Source organism: Pleurodeles waltl, chromosome 8, assembly GCF_031143425.1.
Source record: "Pleurodeles waltl isolate 20211129_DDA chromosome 8, aPleWal1.hap1.20221129, whole genome shotgun sequence".
In the NCBI taxonomy this organism is placed as follows: Eukaryota; Metazoa; Chordata; class Amphibia; order Caudata; family Salamandridae; genus Pleurodeles; species Pleurodeles waltl.
In genome coordinates, this window is record NC_090447.1 from 581,946,974 (window position 1) to 581,964,535 (window position 17,562).

Sequence of the window (17,562 nt, forward strand, 5' to 3'; positions counted from 1 at the left end):
TCACAACTAGATGTTGTATCACCACTCATACCGCTCTGCCCATCCCACTCTTCACAGAGAGGCAGAAATCACACAACGTCCCTCATACACAGCCTTTAACACCCCCATTTCCAGAGAGTAAACTAATTAAACTATTCTCAACACACTTTACCTTAGTTACATACAGATCCCATACCTAGTGATTTGTTAGCAACAGCTGGAGCCAGTGCAATTTTGACTGTGGAGAATGATAAACATGTGCACTCAGATTATACTGGAACTCAGAATCTGTAACAATCTTGCCTGTGAGATTACCATGATACCTTCATGGACTGCCTTCAAAGATCTAGGCCCATATATTTATACTTTTTTAGTGCCGCATTTGCGCTGCTTTTTGACGCAAAAAGAGCGCAATCTTACAAAATACAATTGTATTTTGCAAGTTTGCGCCGTTTCTGTGTCAAACAATGACGCAAATTCGTCGCTAAAAAAGTATAGATATGGGCCCTAGTGACTAAGGAAATGAGTGCTACAAATATTTTGACATGTTCAGGTATGTCACAAGAGTGGCTATCGGTGAATTAAGCTCCAGCTCCCTTTCTGCAGCCATGCAAAGAATCATATCTGGTGAGAAGAGGTTTCTAGCAATGACTGCTTCCCTGGACCTGACAAACATGAGCATCACATGCTTGTAAAAACTCTCTCTCCTCCTGAAATAAAAAAATTTCAAAATGAGGGGCAAGTCAAAAAAGATATTCATCAACATTTTTTATGCCTATGTCTTGTTTTCTTATGTGGGCAGGATGTGTGTGATTTGTGGATTTGGTAGTGAGTTTCACCTGTTGATGATTGTGGTGGAGGCCTGGATGTACACTCTTTACTGCTCCCAACTGCACAAGGAGGTGTTTTGCATATGTTTTAAGTTGTTCTGCCATATGTGATTTATTATACTTACTAAAGAGCATGCCTGTGTATGTAAAGTAGTTGTACACTTTACTACGGTCTGTACTCAAAAGGTACTTGTGAAAAGGACCAGCTGTTTTGCCATATTTTTCTTTATTTTTTTTAGTTCAGCTATCTCATGCTCGATGCTTGTTGCTCTAATCTGCTAAATTCACAATGCATACATTAAAATTTATTTTCAGTCTTTGGATGAGCTCTTGAGTAAATGAGGTTATTTGTCACAATCTGGGGTCCTTGTGTTTACCTTTTTTATATTTCTCTCTCTTAAACTGTGCCAGAGTCAAATGGTGAAAACAAAGTCCTGATAACCAAAATAAAACAGTGCAAATTGAGCACTAGTCTCATAACAATTAGCCTGAGTCATACATTGGTGTCACAGACTGATAAGTAGTGTGTGTCATTACCCAATATTATAACACTTATTTTATCAACCCTATCCTGAGAAGAAGATGAATGGATTTGAATGGAAATATTGTCCCTTCTTGCTAAAAATGTGTAAACATGATGATAAAATGCAGTGAAACATTGTGCAAATTTCATGTAATATGTATGTTGATACACATAATATCAATGAACTGTATTTATTACCTTCATGTGATTTTATTTCAGTTACCATGTTATCCAATGTGGAATAATTATTTTGACACACAATATTGTAAAACAAGAATTGTCAAAGTTAATAGGTCTCACCTATGCAAGATCTATTGGCAATGTGTTTTAGCCATGCTGCAGAGCAGCCTGGCTGCTGGTCATCATGGCTCAAAGTTAGTGATATGGGTAGAGTGTTGTGGAGTAGAGGGGTGGAGCAGAGTAGAGTGGAGTAGAATGTTGTAGACTGGAGTGTCATAAAGTGGAGTTTGATAGAGTGGAGTAGAGTGTTGTGGGATTGAGCAGTGTACAGTGTTGTAGAGTGTGATAGAGTGGAGTGTTGTGCAGTATTGTAGAGTGGAATGGCATAGAGTACAGTGGAGGGTTGTGTCATAGAGTTAAGTAGCATAGAGTGGAGTAGAGTATCATAGACTGGAGTGGCGTAGAGTGGAGTAAAGTGGCATGAAGTGGAATGGCGTATAATGGAGTGGCATGGAACGAAGGACAAAATTGCTGTCAAATACAAGGTGTCCACAAACTCTGCCCCCAAAAGCACAGCTTAAACTTCAACAAGCAGAGCAAGCCTCAGCAGACAGCCTCAGCAGACATTACAGGGAAATAGAAACTGAAGTATATCAGGGAATGAAGATGATTGATTTAATCAGGTTTTTAAAACCTTGGTGGGAGCTGGCCTGCTACTCAGACTAAGCAGGCACTGAGTCAACCTTGGGTGCATAGTCAAAGAAATGCTGCATTGTCATTTAGCAACAAACATATGGAGAAGAGGTGTCTTGCCTTAAATCAGCAATAAACAGAGGGCCTCATTTACGAGGCCCTAGCAGCACACTGTAAATATGGATGAAACACACAAAGAAAGAGGAAAACACTTCTTGTCATCCCCACAATGCAGGCACCCTTGCTCCATGGTGTAAGGGTGCCTGTGCTGGGGCATGCCAGTAATATGTGCACCAGCACAGGGGGAAAGGACAAAAATGTGTTGTATCTTATTGATATGGTGCATTTCTGCCCTTTACCAGTGGTGCAGAGCAGTGCAGCAAGGCACTTGCTCTACTGCTCTTCCGTAACCACAGGCCTTGTAGATGAAGTCCAGAGTGTCACGTGCCTCACAGTGCTAACACAGGGGGAGAATGATTTTCACATTTTAAACAAGCAGGAATGGCTCGATTCCCTGTGAGTCTGAGCAAAACACTTTATCTCCCCATGCCTAAGATAATGAATGTGAACTTGTGTAGTGAAGTTAGTGCTCATGTTAAGTGCTCCAATACCTCTGGGTTGTGTCAAGTTTGTGCATTGTAATTATGCTGAAAAAAGATAAAAAAGTACCTCAATCACAGCGCGTGATGTGTGCAGACACTAATTAAGAGAAGCCAATCTGTACTTGGGCCATGCGCTACAGAAATAAAAGTAAGTGATGCAGAAGTGATGCTTTGTATGCACTGCTGAATTAGCATGCAGCAAAGAAGAGTGGCAATGATACCAATGACTTCTAATTAATGGGTGGACTACAAGCCTCTTTTTCAATATCTTTTTTGGTTTTAGATTCAATAAGTTGACCAAAGCGTCAGGACTTGTGGCTGGCTTTAGGCTCCACCTAAAATTATCTCCCTTTTTCCATCACCAAGGCTTTCTCTTTGCTATCACTATTTGATATCTTTCCCTTTCTTCCTTCACCCTCTCTTAATCATCCCCTTCACTGTTCATTACTCCATATTCATATCATTTACATTGCTTGAAAGTAGGGGCATTTTTTTTACATCTGTGGTGGGAAAGACCTAGTTTTACACTGTTTGGTTTTCAGGGCCTTCCATGTGTTCTACTGCCTTCATAAGCTTAAACCTGTTAAGGACAGTTTCTGTTAAAACAGGTTATTAGTCCAGGTCTAGAACAGTGAATTGTATGACAACACTGCCAGTGTCTCCTATGGTTCTTGTCCTTTATCATCTTAAAACATACTCTACTGTTTCTGCTTATTGAAAGGGTGCCTCAATTGAAGAATGATTCCAAATGTTCAATTAGTTTTAATTATCTTTAGTTGTGCTACTTTTATTTTATTCAGTCATTGAAAATATTCAGGAGTTCTATTACTTTTATTTGTTTCTGACTGACTTTATGTATATAATGTTGGCAATACTTTTTTACCTTTTGTCATTGTAACTAACTTTGACACGAATAATTGGTAGAGTACCCTGTTCTACTCTCCCATTTAAAAAAATCTTTTAAATTTATGTTTGCCCATTGCCATCTCTCTTTACTCCTCAATGAAGCTTCCTCTGTTCCTTGGATGAAAATTATGGTGGTCATTACAAGTTTGGTGGTCTTTTCCGTGCTGGCGGCTGTCAAAAGACCAGCTTGTAGGCAGTAAACGGACCACCGTATTACAAGTCACAAAAAAAGATCCGCCAGAAAACAGCCACAAATCTGACACTGCCATGCCGAACAATGGCGCGAGAGAGGCGGTCGCACCACCCTCACTACTGCGCCAACAGCTTCCCACCCTCTACATTAAGACCCACAAATCAGCATGGCGGTCGGTCAACAGCGATAATCCATTGGCAGTGTGGACCGCCGCAGTCAAAATGGCACCTCAACTACAATACAACATCACATTGGGCAATTTGAATACCCCACACCTGATACACATACACACACCCACAAACGCCACTATAAAACATACACCCACACAACCCACAATCATTTGCAATGACAAATAATTACCACACATCTCTCGGCCACTCTGGAGAAAGCACTGCAGGTACTCACCACAGCCTCCTGTCTAACCCCTTAATCCATCACACAACATATGTGCACACAAACACACACACATCACCACTGCACTCAATCACAACTGCACATATTAACACATATACACACACTCTCCACCTCCCACAAAACACACCACCCTCTGCACAACCCACACACCACATACATATCACCATGTCCCCACAAAAACACCCCGTTTCACAGATGAGGAGTCATCGACAAGGTGAACTAAGTGGGAAGCCATCCACGCACAAGGGAGGACATCAGGAAGCGGTGGAACAACCTTAGAGGGAATGTGCACTCCATGGCATCCAGTCACCAAATTGCTGTGATGAAGACTCCTCCCCCGGAGTTTACATCAAGGGAGGAGAAGGTTTTGGCTGTCCTTAACCCTGAGGGCCTCAGTGGAATCACTGTAGGACTGGAGAATGGTAAGTCATCTATACTCCCCTGGCACTAAGTACACCTGTATCACATGCGTCCCAATCCTCCTATAACTCCCCTAATCACCCCATCCCACACTGATCCCCACCCCCTAACCACCTATACCCATTCCCCTGCATGCCCACACCAAATCACTAACACCAACCCAACATCTGCACCCACAAATACACGTCTAGCATGTTGAGCACGAAGCACTATGAATCCCACAATGCAACACTCTTTACTAATCTAACCATGCCCACTCCCCTTCACATAGGTAGCCCTGCATTCTGAAGCATGCCAAATAGCACTGATTAAGCAGGTGTCAACTGCCAACCAGGAGATGGCAATGTCAGTAATGCTAAACAACTGATATGTCATCATACATCAGTAGCTAAGTGACAAACTCATTTCATCTGGCTCTGATAATAATGTATATTTACCACTTCCAATGCCATCCTTGGGAAGCAGCTATCCTGCAACAGCTCCCTGGTAAGCCATTGTGAAACAGATAAGGTAGATGTGAATAACAATCTTCGGTATCCATAGGTACCACTGCTAATGTCAGGTGGCAGCAGGTGCCAGTCCTCCACCAGAAGAAGGCCCCAGTGATGACAGCAACTCAGGATGTCTGGAACAGGAAGATCTCCCTGGCCCATCTGAGACCTCTGGTCAGTCTCCCTCTGCTATCCTCACCAAGGCTACGCAAGAGCCCCCCACAAATGAGTGTTTGTCCCCTAAACCAGTGTCTCCAGGCTACATCAATCTACAGTGTGCCCACCAGTACAGGGACCAAAGTCATCTCCTACCACTCAAGAATATGAATGTCCTGGTGTAAGTACTAGTGGGCACACTGTGCCGGGGACACAGGCACAGGGGGGTAGGGCCAGTGGGAGGGCAACTGTGGGCCAAAGGGTGGGGCAACCCAGGGATGCGACTGGCTAAGTGGCCATATTACAAGTCCTGGGAGCATACAAACAATGCCAGGACAGGATGGGCCAGATTCTGGCCACATTGCATGGGAACCAGAGGCTGCAGAGGAACATCATCAGAAGGCCATGCAGCAGTGGCAGGCCCACAATACCACCATGGCCTCCATTAAAGGGGTGCTACAGGAGTGCCTCAGTCCTGCCCAGCCCTCTACATCTGCTGCAGCTAGTGGAATGGAGGCCCTGCCAGAGGACTTCCAGGCTACTAGCACCTCTCCCCCTGTAGCTGAGGAACCCCAGCGCAAACATGGCCACCAAGCCAGACATCCTGCAAGGACTGAAGCCAAGACCAACCCCACTGCCAGGAAATGAGCCTCTCCTGAACTGTCTCCCATGTGGGTCACAGAGACACCTTGTTGACTTTCCACTGCCATAGCTCCATATTCCTTTGGCCCCTGTATACTGGACCTGTGCTAACAATTGCTTGGGCCACCACACTGAAGATTTCGACCACCATGACCACACTCTTTTGACCATCCCTTTTTGTATTCACAATAAACACACTTGAACAATGCTACTGTATATGTGAATTTATTCTCTGTCAATGCAATGTTTGTACTATGAAGAGCCACTGGTAATGATAGTAAACATCAGGTTTAATCCATTGTACTGCCAGGTTGGGGTTCTCATCCTCTGTGTAACTGCTTGTCACCATTCCCCATCTAACACATCTTTGTAAAATCATGTAGCAGAAAGGCATGGGAACTCAGTAGTCAACACTACAACACCTGTGAAACGTGTAAAACAGACATGACATACACAATACTACCAAATAAATACTACACTCCATGATCCTGTCTATTATAACAAACTACAATCGCAGGCATCTTGTACACAAAATACAACACATTACAAATAATTCACAGGACTACACGCATCACACAACCTCAGTATTGGCCTCATTACACATACTAAGATTACAGCCTAGCTCTATTGTCTGTATGCTACCTTCTCCAGAATGACATCCAGTGCTCGGGGAACAGTCAGTGAGAGTCATTTCTCTGAGGGGATGTGTTAGGACATCAGTTATAAAGGTACATTTCAAACATCACTTCATAATTATCACAATATCAGTGTAAAAAATGGTTTGGGACAATTTTAGAACACACTCATACAGAGGAAACATATCAAAGGCAGTAGTACTTTAGCTGAATATGTCCTTCCTGTACAGCAAAGTGTACTGAAGTAAGTAACTGAGTCTGAACAGTACTCACACTATAGAAAGGTTACTAACAGCAGCCACGCTGCTCTTCAGGATAATATTAGCAAAATAAAGCCACAAATCTACCTGACTGTCATTGGAAGTACTGCTGAATCAGCTGAGTTCTCGAGTACACATCATCCTCCTCCCCATCTTTATCACTGTCTAGTGTTCCTTCTTCTGCCACCGGTGAATTGGATACTCCCTCCTCTTCAAGTAATGGAATGTGCCTTCTCAGGGCCAAGTTGTGGAGCATGCAGCAAGCCACATCTATCTGGTAGACCTTTTGAGGGGAGTAGACCAGGGGACCACCAGAGATGTGCAAACACTGAAATCTTGATTTCAGAAGGCCGGAAGTCCTCTCTATCACTCTTCTAGTCTGGCCATGTGCCTCATTGTAGCAATAGTCACCCTCTGTCTGGGATTTCCAACCGGTGTAAACAGCCAGGATAGGTTAGGGTACCTAGAGTCACCTGGGAATAGTGGAAACATGCATAACAGTTCTGCTATTCTCTGAAGAGAAGGGAAAAGATAGATGAAGTGACAGTGACTAAATGCACAAATCATACTCACCAATGAGCCATGCTCTCTCTTTCTGTAGCTGTGCCATCATGTGTGGGACACTGCTGTTCCTCAGAATATAGGAGTCATGCACAGACCCAGGAAACTTGTTAGTCACGTGGGAGATGTACTGATCTGCAAGACACGCCACCTCCACATTATTGAAATGAAAACCTTTCCTGTTTCTATACACTTGTTCATTGTTCCTGGGAGGAACCAATACAATATGGGTGCCATCAATGGCCCCAATCACATGAGGTATATGTCCCCTTTTGGGGGAATTTGATGTAGCTGCCATGATGCCTAAGCAAGGCAGACAGGACATCCTTCAACACTTTACTGAACATTGGCTGAGGCATACCTGCTGTCAAGCCCACTGTTACCTGAAATGAGCCAGTGGCCAAAAACTGGAGCATTGAAAGCACCTCCACAGTTGGAGGAATAGCATAAGGATTACTTATAGCAGGCAGTAGATCTGGCTCCAACTGGGTCTACAGTTCCCTGACTGTCAAACGGTTCAGACGATAGGTGAGTAAAATAGGTTGTTCTTGCATGGTTGCAAGGTCAATTAGGGGCCGGAACACTGATGCATTCCTCAACCTTCACATTGGTCATATCTAGACATAGCAAACAACACAAGTGTAACAACGCATACACGTTGTAACCCCCGATTGTGACATCAATGCTGTTATTTCCACTTCACGTGCTACCTATTTGGCTTCTCTGCTATGAAATACTTCAAAATACAATTCAGACATCTAAGACAACCCCCTTTACTAATCATAATTGACCACATCATAGCTTTACAACACATGGAGACAGGTTTATTGAATGTACTGACATCATATGGATTTTTACACTTCCTAAGCTGTGACAGTTTGGACTACAGTATTTAATTATGAGACAAATTGTATTACTCACAACAATTTTCAATAACCACATTCACAACGTCTTGTGCGTGGCATGTACCTTGCCAGATCGAGCAATGACGCACATTAAATACTGTACAATGTACCATAGATTTGTAAAATGGCAGCTGCCTGTCCTGCATGCAGAGGACAGATTGAAGTGACCTCATTCCACCGGCGTTAGTCGTCATGGCGTAAGGCAACCGCAGTGCAACTCCACTTTGGATAACATTGATGTCTATGGGGAACAGGGGCCAATGATGATCTCCGCCAGGTGTGACAGTGCAGACTGCCGTTGCCGTGACCACAATTTTCTATAGCCCATCTCACTTGACTCCTGACTCTCCAGCCATCAAGACTTCCACTGCATGAGCTGCTGTGTCCTGTATCTGGAAGCCACAATGGCATGTTCTACAGTGAATAGGGCCCCTGCCTTCACACCAGAAGAACTAGAAAAGCTTGTAGATGGGGTCTTACCCCTGTATTGACAGTTGTATGGGGCTCCAGACAAGCAGGTGGTTAGTAATTGTTTATTTTTGATATGACATGGTTGTATGTAGGTGAATGTGTGTATGCTGTATGCCCATTGGAGAGTGTTGCGTCGGACAAGCATGATGCGCAAATAGGTATGTGTCATGCCTAGTATGAATGTGAGATGTATGCAGTATGTAGTCCATTACAGTTGCTGCATGATATGTCTACATAAATGTGCCCTTCTCTCTGTGTCTCCCATTCAGGCCAGTGCCCATCAGAAGAAGGGACTATGGCTTGCCATCACCAAGGAAGTGCAGACCCTGGAATCTATAGCTGGCGGAGCACCCACTGCAGGAAGCGTTGGGAGGACCTGAGACGCTGGGCCCAGAAGATCATGAAGGCCCAGCTGGGGATGTCCTCCCAACGAGGGAGGAGTACCCGTCGGACCCTGACCCCCTTAATGGCCAGCATACTGGTGGTGGCCTACCCAGAGCTGGCTAGGCACTTGAGGGCAGCACAGCAGCTACAAGGGGGTGAGTACTCATAGTGTTCTACATGTTGTATTGACTTCTAAAGTGATTAGATAGGTTTGCCAATGAATGGAGGATGTGTAAGGAATCCATGCTAGGGTATGAAGCTGACATCATTGTTTTAAGGCTAATTAGTATGTTAGATAGGTAGCCGTGATTTCCATTGCATGTCTCCAAATGTAGAGGGTTACATCGTATGAGTAAACTGTACCATAGTGAAACTCATGTAGAGCTGTTTCCCATATCTATGTGGTATGTACAGGCAAATGTAGATTAGTCAGACACTGTAATGGAGTAAGTGAAGGTGTCCCTTAGTACACTCCCAACCATGGTTTATTGATTCATGACAGTCTGCAGCAGGACCAGTGTAGTGTTGTCAATGAACGATGGTCGAGCCTTCATATTTCAGGGTCTCATGTTGTGAGTAGGCAATCTATGGCCAGGTAATTGACTCTGCATTCTGTAATGACCTTTGTAAATGGGGTAAAGTGATGGTCATATGTGCTAGATGTGTTGGTATTGACCAATGCTCCCTTTCCTTCTCCCTCACCTTCCTTCCTTGTCCTCTACTGTCCTTGTGCACATTAGCATCAGCAGGTGATAGAGTAGGGGCACTGGCAAGTAGGGAGGCTGCAGCCCATGGAACCCAGGAGGCAGAGTCCACTGCCTCCAAGGGGACCAGTGGGTTGGAGGGGGAGGGGAGCATTACAGAAGAGACAGGAACTGCAACATCTGAATCTGATTCCTCCTCTGATGGAAGCTTCCTGGCTGTGGTGGACCCTTCCGGGACCAGCCCAGCAACATCCTTGTCAGCCACCCCCCTTACAGCACCGCTCTCCCAGTAGCTCATCACCCAGTTGCCTGTGCCCTCTCACCAGGCGGGTGGGCGTCTCCTTTGCTGCAGGCACCTCTGTCCCAGTCAGCCATGCTGCCCTCAATGAGGAGGCTATTGACCTCCTGAGATCCATCTCTGTGGGGCAGTCAACCATTGTGAATGCCATCCAGGGCCTGGCATCCCAGATGCAGCAAACCAATGACTACCTGGAAGGTGTTAGGTGTTCACGGTGCCTTAGCTGCCTACAGAGGTGATTTCAGGCTTTCGCCCCCCCTTTGACGGCAGCCAGTGTCCCTACTTCTTCAGTCCCCCCTCCAGCTACCTGTGCCCAATCCCAGAACCTTCTCCCCTCACCTATCCAAATCACACATTCAGATCAGCATTCACCTAGTGCAACAGACAAGGTACGCAAAGACAAACACAGGCACCACAAGTCGCACCACAAGCATGCACACACTCAACACCCACCAGCAAACACAACGATAGCCTCTCCCTCCACTGTCTCCCCCACCACCTCCTGTCTCACAGTTTCATAGCCACTCACACCTGCCTGCTCTGCATCCTCACTCCCAGATCCTGCCACCAGTTCAATCTTTCCAACAGTCACTGCAACAGCAGACATGCAGACATGCACCTCACACACCACATCCACACTCACCACAACCACCATCATGACCACATGCAGCACACCCACCTTGCTTGCAGACACCACCCCAACATACACTCAAACAACCTGTCTGTCTTCTCCCAGCCTCTCTTCCCCCCTCCGCCCAAGACACATAAATGCCCCCACTCAGATACTCAACATTCATCCACCTCACACAAGCAAACTTTGCATACACGTGCATCCAAGCTCAGCACACCTACATGTCCCACAAGCACTCCATCCTTGCCCACCTTGACCTGTTCCCTGATCCAGTCCCACCCCATGGTGTCCCTGAGTGTCATATTGCCCTCCCCAAGCCCAGTCCCTCCAGCTCCCAGCCCTCCCATGACACCCTTGTTTCCCATGCCCCTCCCCCAGCCAAAAAGCATCCCTCATTTAAATAATAGAATCCACTCACACCCTCAGATCCAAACCCACTCCCCCTCCATCAAAAAGTAATCCCAAATCCCACCCCTTCCCAAACCTAAGTCCAAGGACCCCCATTCCAAACCTAAACCCTGCCACCACCCCCACCCCCGACCTCTGAGGTGCCTGCCTGCACCATTGATGTCCCTGTCCTGTGGAGGCCATGAGGCTGCCAGGAGTGAAGTTGGGCCAATTGACTGGCCCTGTGTGCCTGTGGGACATGTGTGTCCTTGGACTGGCCAATGGCCCACTCATGTATATAGTACTTTATTTATTGACAAATCTTGAATACATCTGCCCAACAAACAACGTTGGTGACAATTTCTCATATTTGTACAGCTTTTCAATCTACATGCTTCTGTTACTCATATATTTGGATGCAGTTTTTTATCCATGTATATGCTAGGTAACTGTATAGCTGCATTGGTTGGATCCAATACTTGGGCAGTGTAATCAATGTTATGTGTTTGGATTGGTGCGTATGTGAATGCTCTGTTTTTTTGCTTGCGTGGGTGTGTACTTTGATGCATGTGTGGAGTGATTAGTATGCTGTGTGTAAATGGCTTTAGTACTGTGCCTTTGCATGGATGTCTGAGCCTTCTGAATTGGTTGTTTTGTATGTTACTTTTGCCATGCAGATTATGTTGTCAAGTGTATATGCTTTGTGGACCTTTCTGCAAAAGTTTACGATACTTTTGTGGAATATTGAGTGTGGGTTGCTGTGGGTGGGTGTATGTGAGGTAAAGTTCATTTGTTTTGCGTCAAGATGGGTGTGAGTGACGTGTGTGTTGGGCACGGTGTGTGTGTGTGTTTTGGTTGTGCATGTATGTAGTTTGTGTGTGCATGTTCGTCTGTGGATGTGTGTGTGTGTATCGGTACGGGTTTTGGTTTGCGTGTGTGACCGTTGCAGCCCGTGCCGGGTGTGTGTGTTGCATGTGGATGTGTGACTTTCCTCTTCCCTCCATTGTGTGCTAGGCGGGTGTACTTACGGTTGTCAGCTTCGAAGCCGTTGCTGGTCCTGTAGGTGAATGGCATGGTACAGCATAGGGAAGGCTTCCAGTTCAAGTTCCAAGGCTGCCGCTGACTCGTCTGTCTCCCTGGAGGTGAGTGTCTCCTTATGTACTGGTCGCTTCCGCCAGGCTTTTCGGGGAGGTCAGACCGCCCCAGAAATTGGGGTGGTCTGCTAACTCGTAGTATGGTGGGCAGTGAAGTGCCTACCGCCGGCATGGAGGTGGCCACCGCCGTCGGTGGTCAGCCTGCACTGGTGGTACTGGCAGGGAATTTGCTGTGTTACAGTTAGATCACCACCAGGGTGGTAATATGGCCGTCTGAACCACAGGCCTGGAGGTGGTCCGGCTGCTCCTGCCAGCATGGTGGTCCAGTGAGTGCCAAACTCGTATTGAAGGCCTAAATGTAGTTCATAATGTTTACATACAGTGACAACAAATGTCTTTGCATTTAAGTTTATGTCATAAAAATATTGCATGTTCAATCAGTGGTGTGATCCAAAAATGTAGTGAGCTTATTAGTTTCATATTGACAAAAGAAGAATTATTCCTGAATCATACAAACATACAGATGTAAAAAACTAGGTATCAGTCAATAGAAAGGGTAACCATGATGAATGCTAGCTAATTTAATTAATATTATCCAAATAGAGACATAACAGGATGCTAACTTAGACAAAGAAAAAGAGAAAGACTAATGATTTGCTACATACCCTTTTCAAACCCCTGACCTGCAGATAATCTCCCCAGGGCTTCCATCAGCATAGCTCACACAAGCAGGAAATAGTTGAAAAATATTGCGCTCAGCTCTTTGTAGAAAATGAGGAGAAATACTTCTCAACTAACTTTGCTACTGTACAATTACAGTTCTGTATTTGTGAACAATCTTTATGCCTTTTGAGGTAATTTGCTGCATGCATTAGCCAATCAGAAATATTGTTTAACCTGAGTACAGCTCAATAATATATCAAGTTTATATAAATGTTTCCTGTTTTTTTCTGTGTTGAACTATGATATTCTTGTGAAATATTATAAGTCGCCATGGAGAATAAGCCCCAACATATTGCTGTTCCCTAATGGTGAAAGTGTACTTTGGACACTGTTTCAGTTGCATGTGGTGCTAGTCAAACATTTTGGGGGTCATTCTGACCTCTGCGGGCGGCGGAAGCCGCCCGCCTGGCGGGAACCGCCAGAAGACCATACCGCGGTCGAAAGACCGCGGCGGTCATTCTGAGTTTCCCGCTGGGCTGGCGGGCGACCGCCAGAAGGCCGCCCGCCAGCCCAGCGGGAAACCCCCTTCCATGACGATGCCGGCTCCGAATGGAGCCGGCGGAGTGGAAGGGGTGCGACGGGTGCAGTTGCACCCGTCGTGATTTGGTGGGGCCCTGTTAGGGGGCCCCTGCAGTGCCCATGCCATTGGCATGGGCACTGCAGGGGCCCCCAGGGGCCCCACGACACCCGTTCCCGCCAGCCAGGTTCTGGCGGTCAAAACCGCCAGAGCCAGGCTGGCGGTAAGGGGGTCGGAATCCCCATGGCGGCGCTGCCTGCAGCGCCGCCATGGAGGATTCCCTTGGGCAGCGGGAAACCGGCGGGACACCGCCGGTTTCCCGTTTCTTACCGCGGTGGTAATGCCCATGGGAGCACCGCCAGCCTGTTGGCGGTGCTCCCGCGGTCGTTGGCCCTGGCGGTCCATGACCGCCAGGGTCAGAATGACCCCCTTTGTCTTTTATTGCATGAAACATTGGAGGTTTCAGCAAAACATTTCTATCCATACAGGTATACTGCAATCAAATTCTAAATGCAATTGTCGGAGTCATTTGCTTGTTTAGTGTGGTGTACTCTAAGATTATCCTATGGATTGTGTTTCATTCATGGATTTCCATATGACATAACATGAAACATATTGCATTAAAAGTCAGACTGCAGTTATTTCAGGATGATAACACAGTTTCTGCAAATCCTTGCCCAGTGATTGGCTCAGTCACTTGCTATGTTATGCCGGTGGGTACCTCTATTCACAGTGTTCCAAATAATGCATTGTTCACTCTCAACATCTATTAATAGAACACTTTGCAGTGATGTCAGATCTAGGGCTAATAGAAATGATTAAATCTTGATAAAAAATAGTCATAATTAAGTGAAATGGGAACTTGTCATTTTTCTCTATATTTCAGCATAAAATGCATCCTTGCATCAACTTTCGGCATAAGAATTAATTTAAAGAAAAGCATCACAAACAACAGCAGCATTCATTCTGTTGTTTCAGTGTGTTTCTGGTACATTTTTAAAGTAAATGGTACATAATTACGATAAGTGGTGTAACAGCATAATTTAAAGAGTGTTGTGTAATTAGCATAACACAAAATTCCCCAAATTACATGGATTATGCTGGCAAAATGTACATTTAGCTTGACCTACTAACATTTTTGAAGGATCAGATATTGTTTCTCATGACTCTTCAAAAGATATTGAAAATGTAGAACCCCTCAAGTAAATCAGGACGTGGGGAAAATAAAAATAATCCTCTTAAAAAATGATTTGTCGAATATGTGAACCATTTAAAAACTGTATTGACCATATTTATGATTAATTTACTGTGAAATAGCATGGACAATGATGTTCTCACATAATGTGCATATCTGACTTATTAGCTGAATATGTATGGGAAATGAAAAGACTAACAGAACAAAAAATACTGATGTTAAATTACATAATATAAGACCTAAATTGACTGGTTTTGGGCATTTCATCTTCACGCTTATAAGTAAGTGTAGAAGCCTGATGAATTTTCGATTTCAGCATTTAAATGATAATATGTGCATGTGTATTGCCATAAATAAGAAGTAGGCTGGACAGTGTCTATTATGGATTGACAACGTATGAAAGTTCCCTTGAGCATTGGTCCATGAAATATTTAATTTAGCACCATTGTAGCAATGTCTTACTATTTGGCAGGTTTCCTTGCAATTATGTTAATAACTTGTTTATATCATGTTCCTTTACATGTCCCTCACTGAAGATGTGTTAACTCTACAAAAATCAACAAGAGTAAGAAGAACTATTTATTTGAGGATTTACATTTCAGTATTTTTCCCAGGTAAGGCGAATCAATGCAATAATTGATGTAGAATTTAACGCTACTGAACACTCGTCAATTTTTTAAAGTGTTGCATATTAAATTTCTTGCTTCATGGAGGTATGTGGCCAAACGTTGGAACATCACGAGCAACAGCAGGGACGAAGTGGGGACCGAGATTCATTGCTGATTGGTACTTTATTTACAGTAGTAATTGTGAATAGCTAAACATTCTATGCATAACGTAAATACAATAATTGCAAGCATGTAGATACTTACCTACTGAAGGACCAGAAAAGTATTTAAAAAAACAATTTGAACACTTTGATATGATTTTTCAAAGGAGGAACAAAAAATAAAAGTCCTAACCACCAAACACAACAATTGGTACAATCTCTACAGCATTCTAACCAATGAAAATGAGCTACACACAATAGGTAAATTAATACTCTGTGAGATGATCAGACCAGGAAACAGTCTAGTGCGTAGTGTAAATGTTCTTGAGAGGAAGGTTACTCGTTTGCAACATGTTGACGCATATCATTCTGGTGTGTGGTATCTGAAGACTGTAACCAAAATATGTTGAAGTAAATAAATTAAAGACGAGGAGACACCTATTATATGGTCTTCATTAGATGCATCAACAAGCAGCATATAGCGTTATCTGAAATACTTTAAACCTGTATATCACTTAATGCTATTTCGGGTAATGAACAATATATTTATATTTGGGTATCGATTAGTATTTTCGTTATGTAATTGATGTTACTGTCATTGACTACACCCAGCACTGTTTGCTTAGCAGAGGCTTTAATCTCTTCAAAAATGAAACCCCTCAGATAAAGTTCCTGCTCTTTTTTAAGTGAACGCACTGTGCGATGTACCAAGAATCTTACCTGCATTTCATCCCCTGGCAGCCAAACAGTAAGGCCCTCATTACGAAGCCACTGCAGTTCTTTTGCCCGCCATATTAGGAGTCCTTGGAGGACTTCTGCCCATTTCTGGGCGGAAGTCTGACTCTGAAGTGGCAGGTGCATCGCCAGAGCCGCCACAGAAGCAGGACTCCGCCCACCGTATTACAAGCTGTAATATGGCTTGGCAGAGTACTGCTGGTGTGGTGCTGGTGATGCAAGACCGCCAGGACCCATCCCCTCCTAGACATCCTCCTCAACGGAGAAGGTAAGTGGGCATCTGAAAGGGGGGGAGGGTGGCTGTGCATGTGGGTGTGTGTGTGCGTGTCTGAAGAGGGGGGTGGTGAATGTGTGCATTTATGTGAGTGAATGTGAATGTGTGTATTCATGTATGTGCGTGTGTATGGGAGTGTCTGAGTGGATGAATGCGGGTGAGTGGGGGTGTCTGTAGATGTATGCGTATGCAGAATGGTTGTGTATGTGAATGCATCCATGTGTGAAGGGGTGGGGGTGTTTGTGAGTGTGTGGACTGGTGGGGTGGATGTGTGCATGTGTGGGGACATGTGTGCATGTGTGTGCCAGCGACAGGAATGGATATTCCTGTCGCCAGGTGCGTGTCCACCATGGTTTTCGTGGCAGGGTGACTGCCAAGGAAAGCCTGGCGGTTTGCAGCCTTGTAACCAGGCAGGCAGGCTGAGGACTTCCGCCGTGCTGGAGGTTCTCACCAGCAGGCCAGGCAGAGTTGTGGAGGCTTGGCATCTGCCAAGCCCCACAACTCGCAATGTGGCTGTTGTTACCGACGTCTCAGCGGCGGGAGGACTGCCACGGCGAGGCTGGCGGTCTCATGACCGCCAGCCTCGTAATGACGGCCTAAATGTCCACTGCAAAAACTACTGAAAGTAAACATATGAATAATCTCACATTTTGTTCAAAAAGCTGAACTATTTCCCCTTGAAAATGTCTTAGTTCTTATAACTAAAACAAGTCCTACTAAAACGATGGTGTTGGCATGGATGCTTTAATTTACTTCACACAGAAATCTGTAGGAGACCCATAGAGACAAATAATTTCCTTCCAACATAAAATGGCTGCCTAAGCTTGCAACATCTGAGTGTGAAACCCTCACCACAGCCGCACTACTGAACAGAAGTGTCATGCACACGTTCACCTCTCTTAATCAGTGTTTATCACACAAAATAAGCAGAATGAATGTCTACCAATATTCATGGCTCAGTAATGATGCATCAGATGAAAAGATCCAAGA

The 17,562-nt window shown here is 44.8% G+C and overlaps 1 protein-coding gene across 2 annotated transcripts in view; it reads left to right on the top strand.

Annotated features, from left to right (window-relative positions):
• NLGN4X (neuroligin 4 X-linked) overlaps window positions 1-17,562 on the top strand; it is an 822,821-nt gene that overhangs the window by 209,587 nt on the left and 595,672 nt on the right. For both annotated transcript variants that reach the window (XM_069204624.1, XM_069204623.1), the window contains one exon: window positions 15,331-15,408. The gene's annotated coding sequence lies outside the window, so the exon portion shown is untranslated. The remainder of the gene's footprint in view (window positions 1-15,330; window positions 15,409-17,562) is intronic.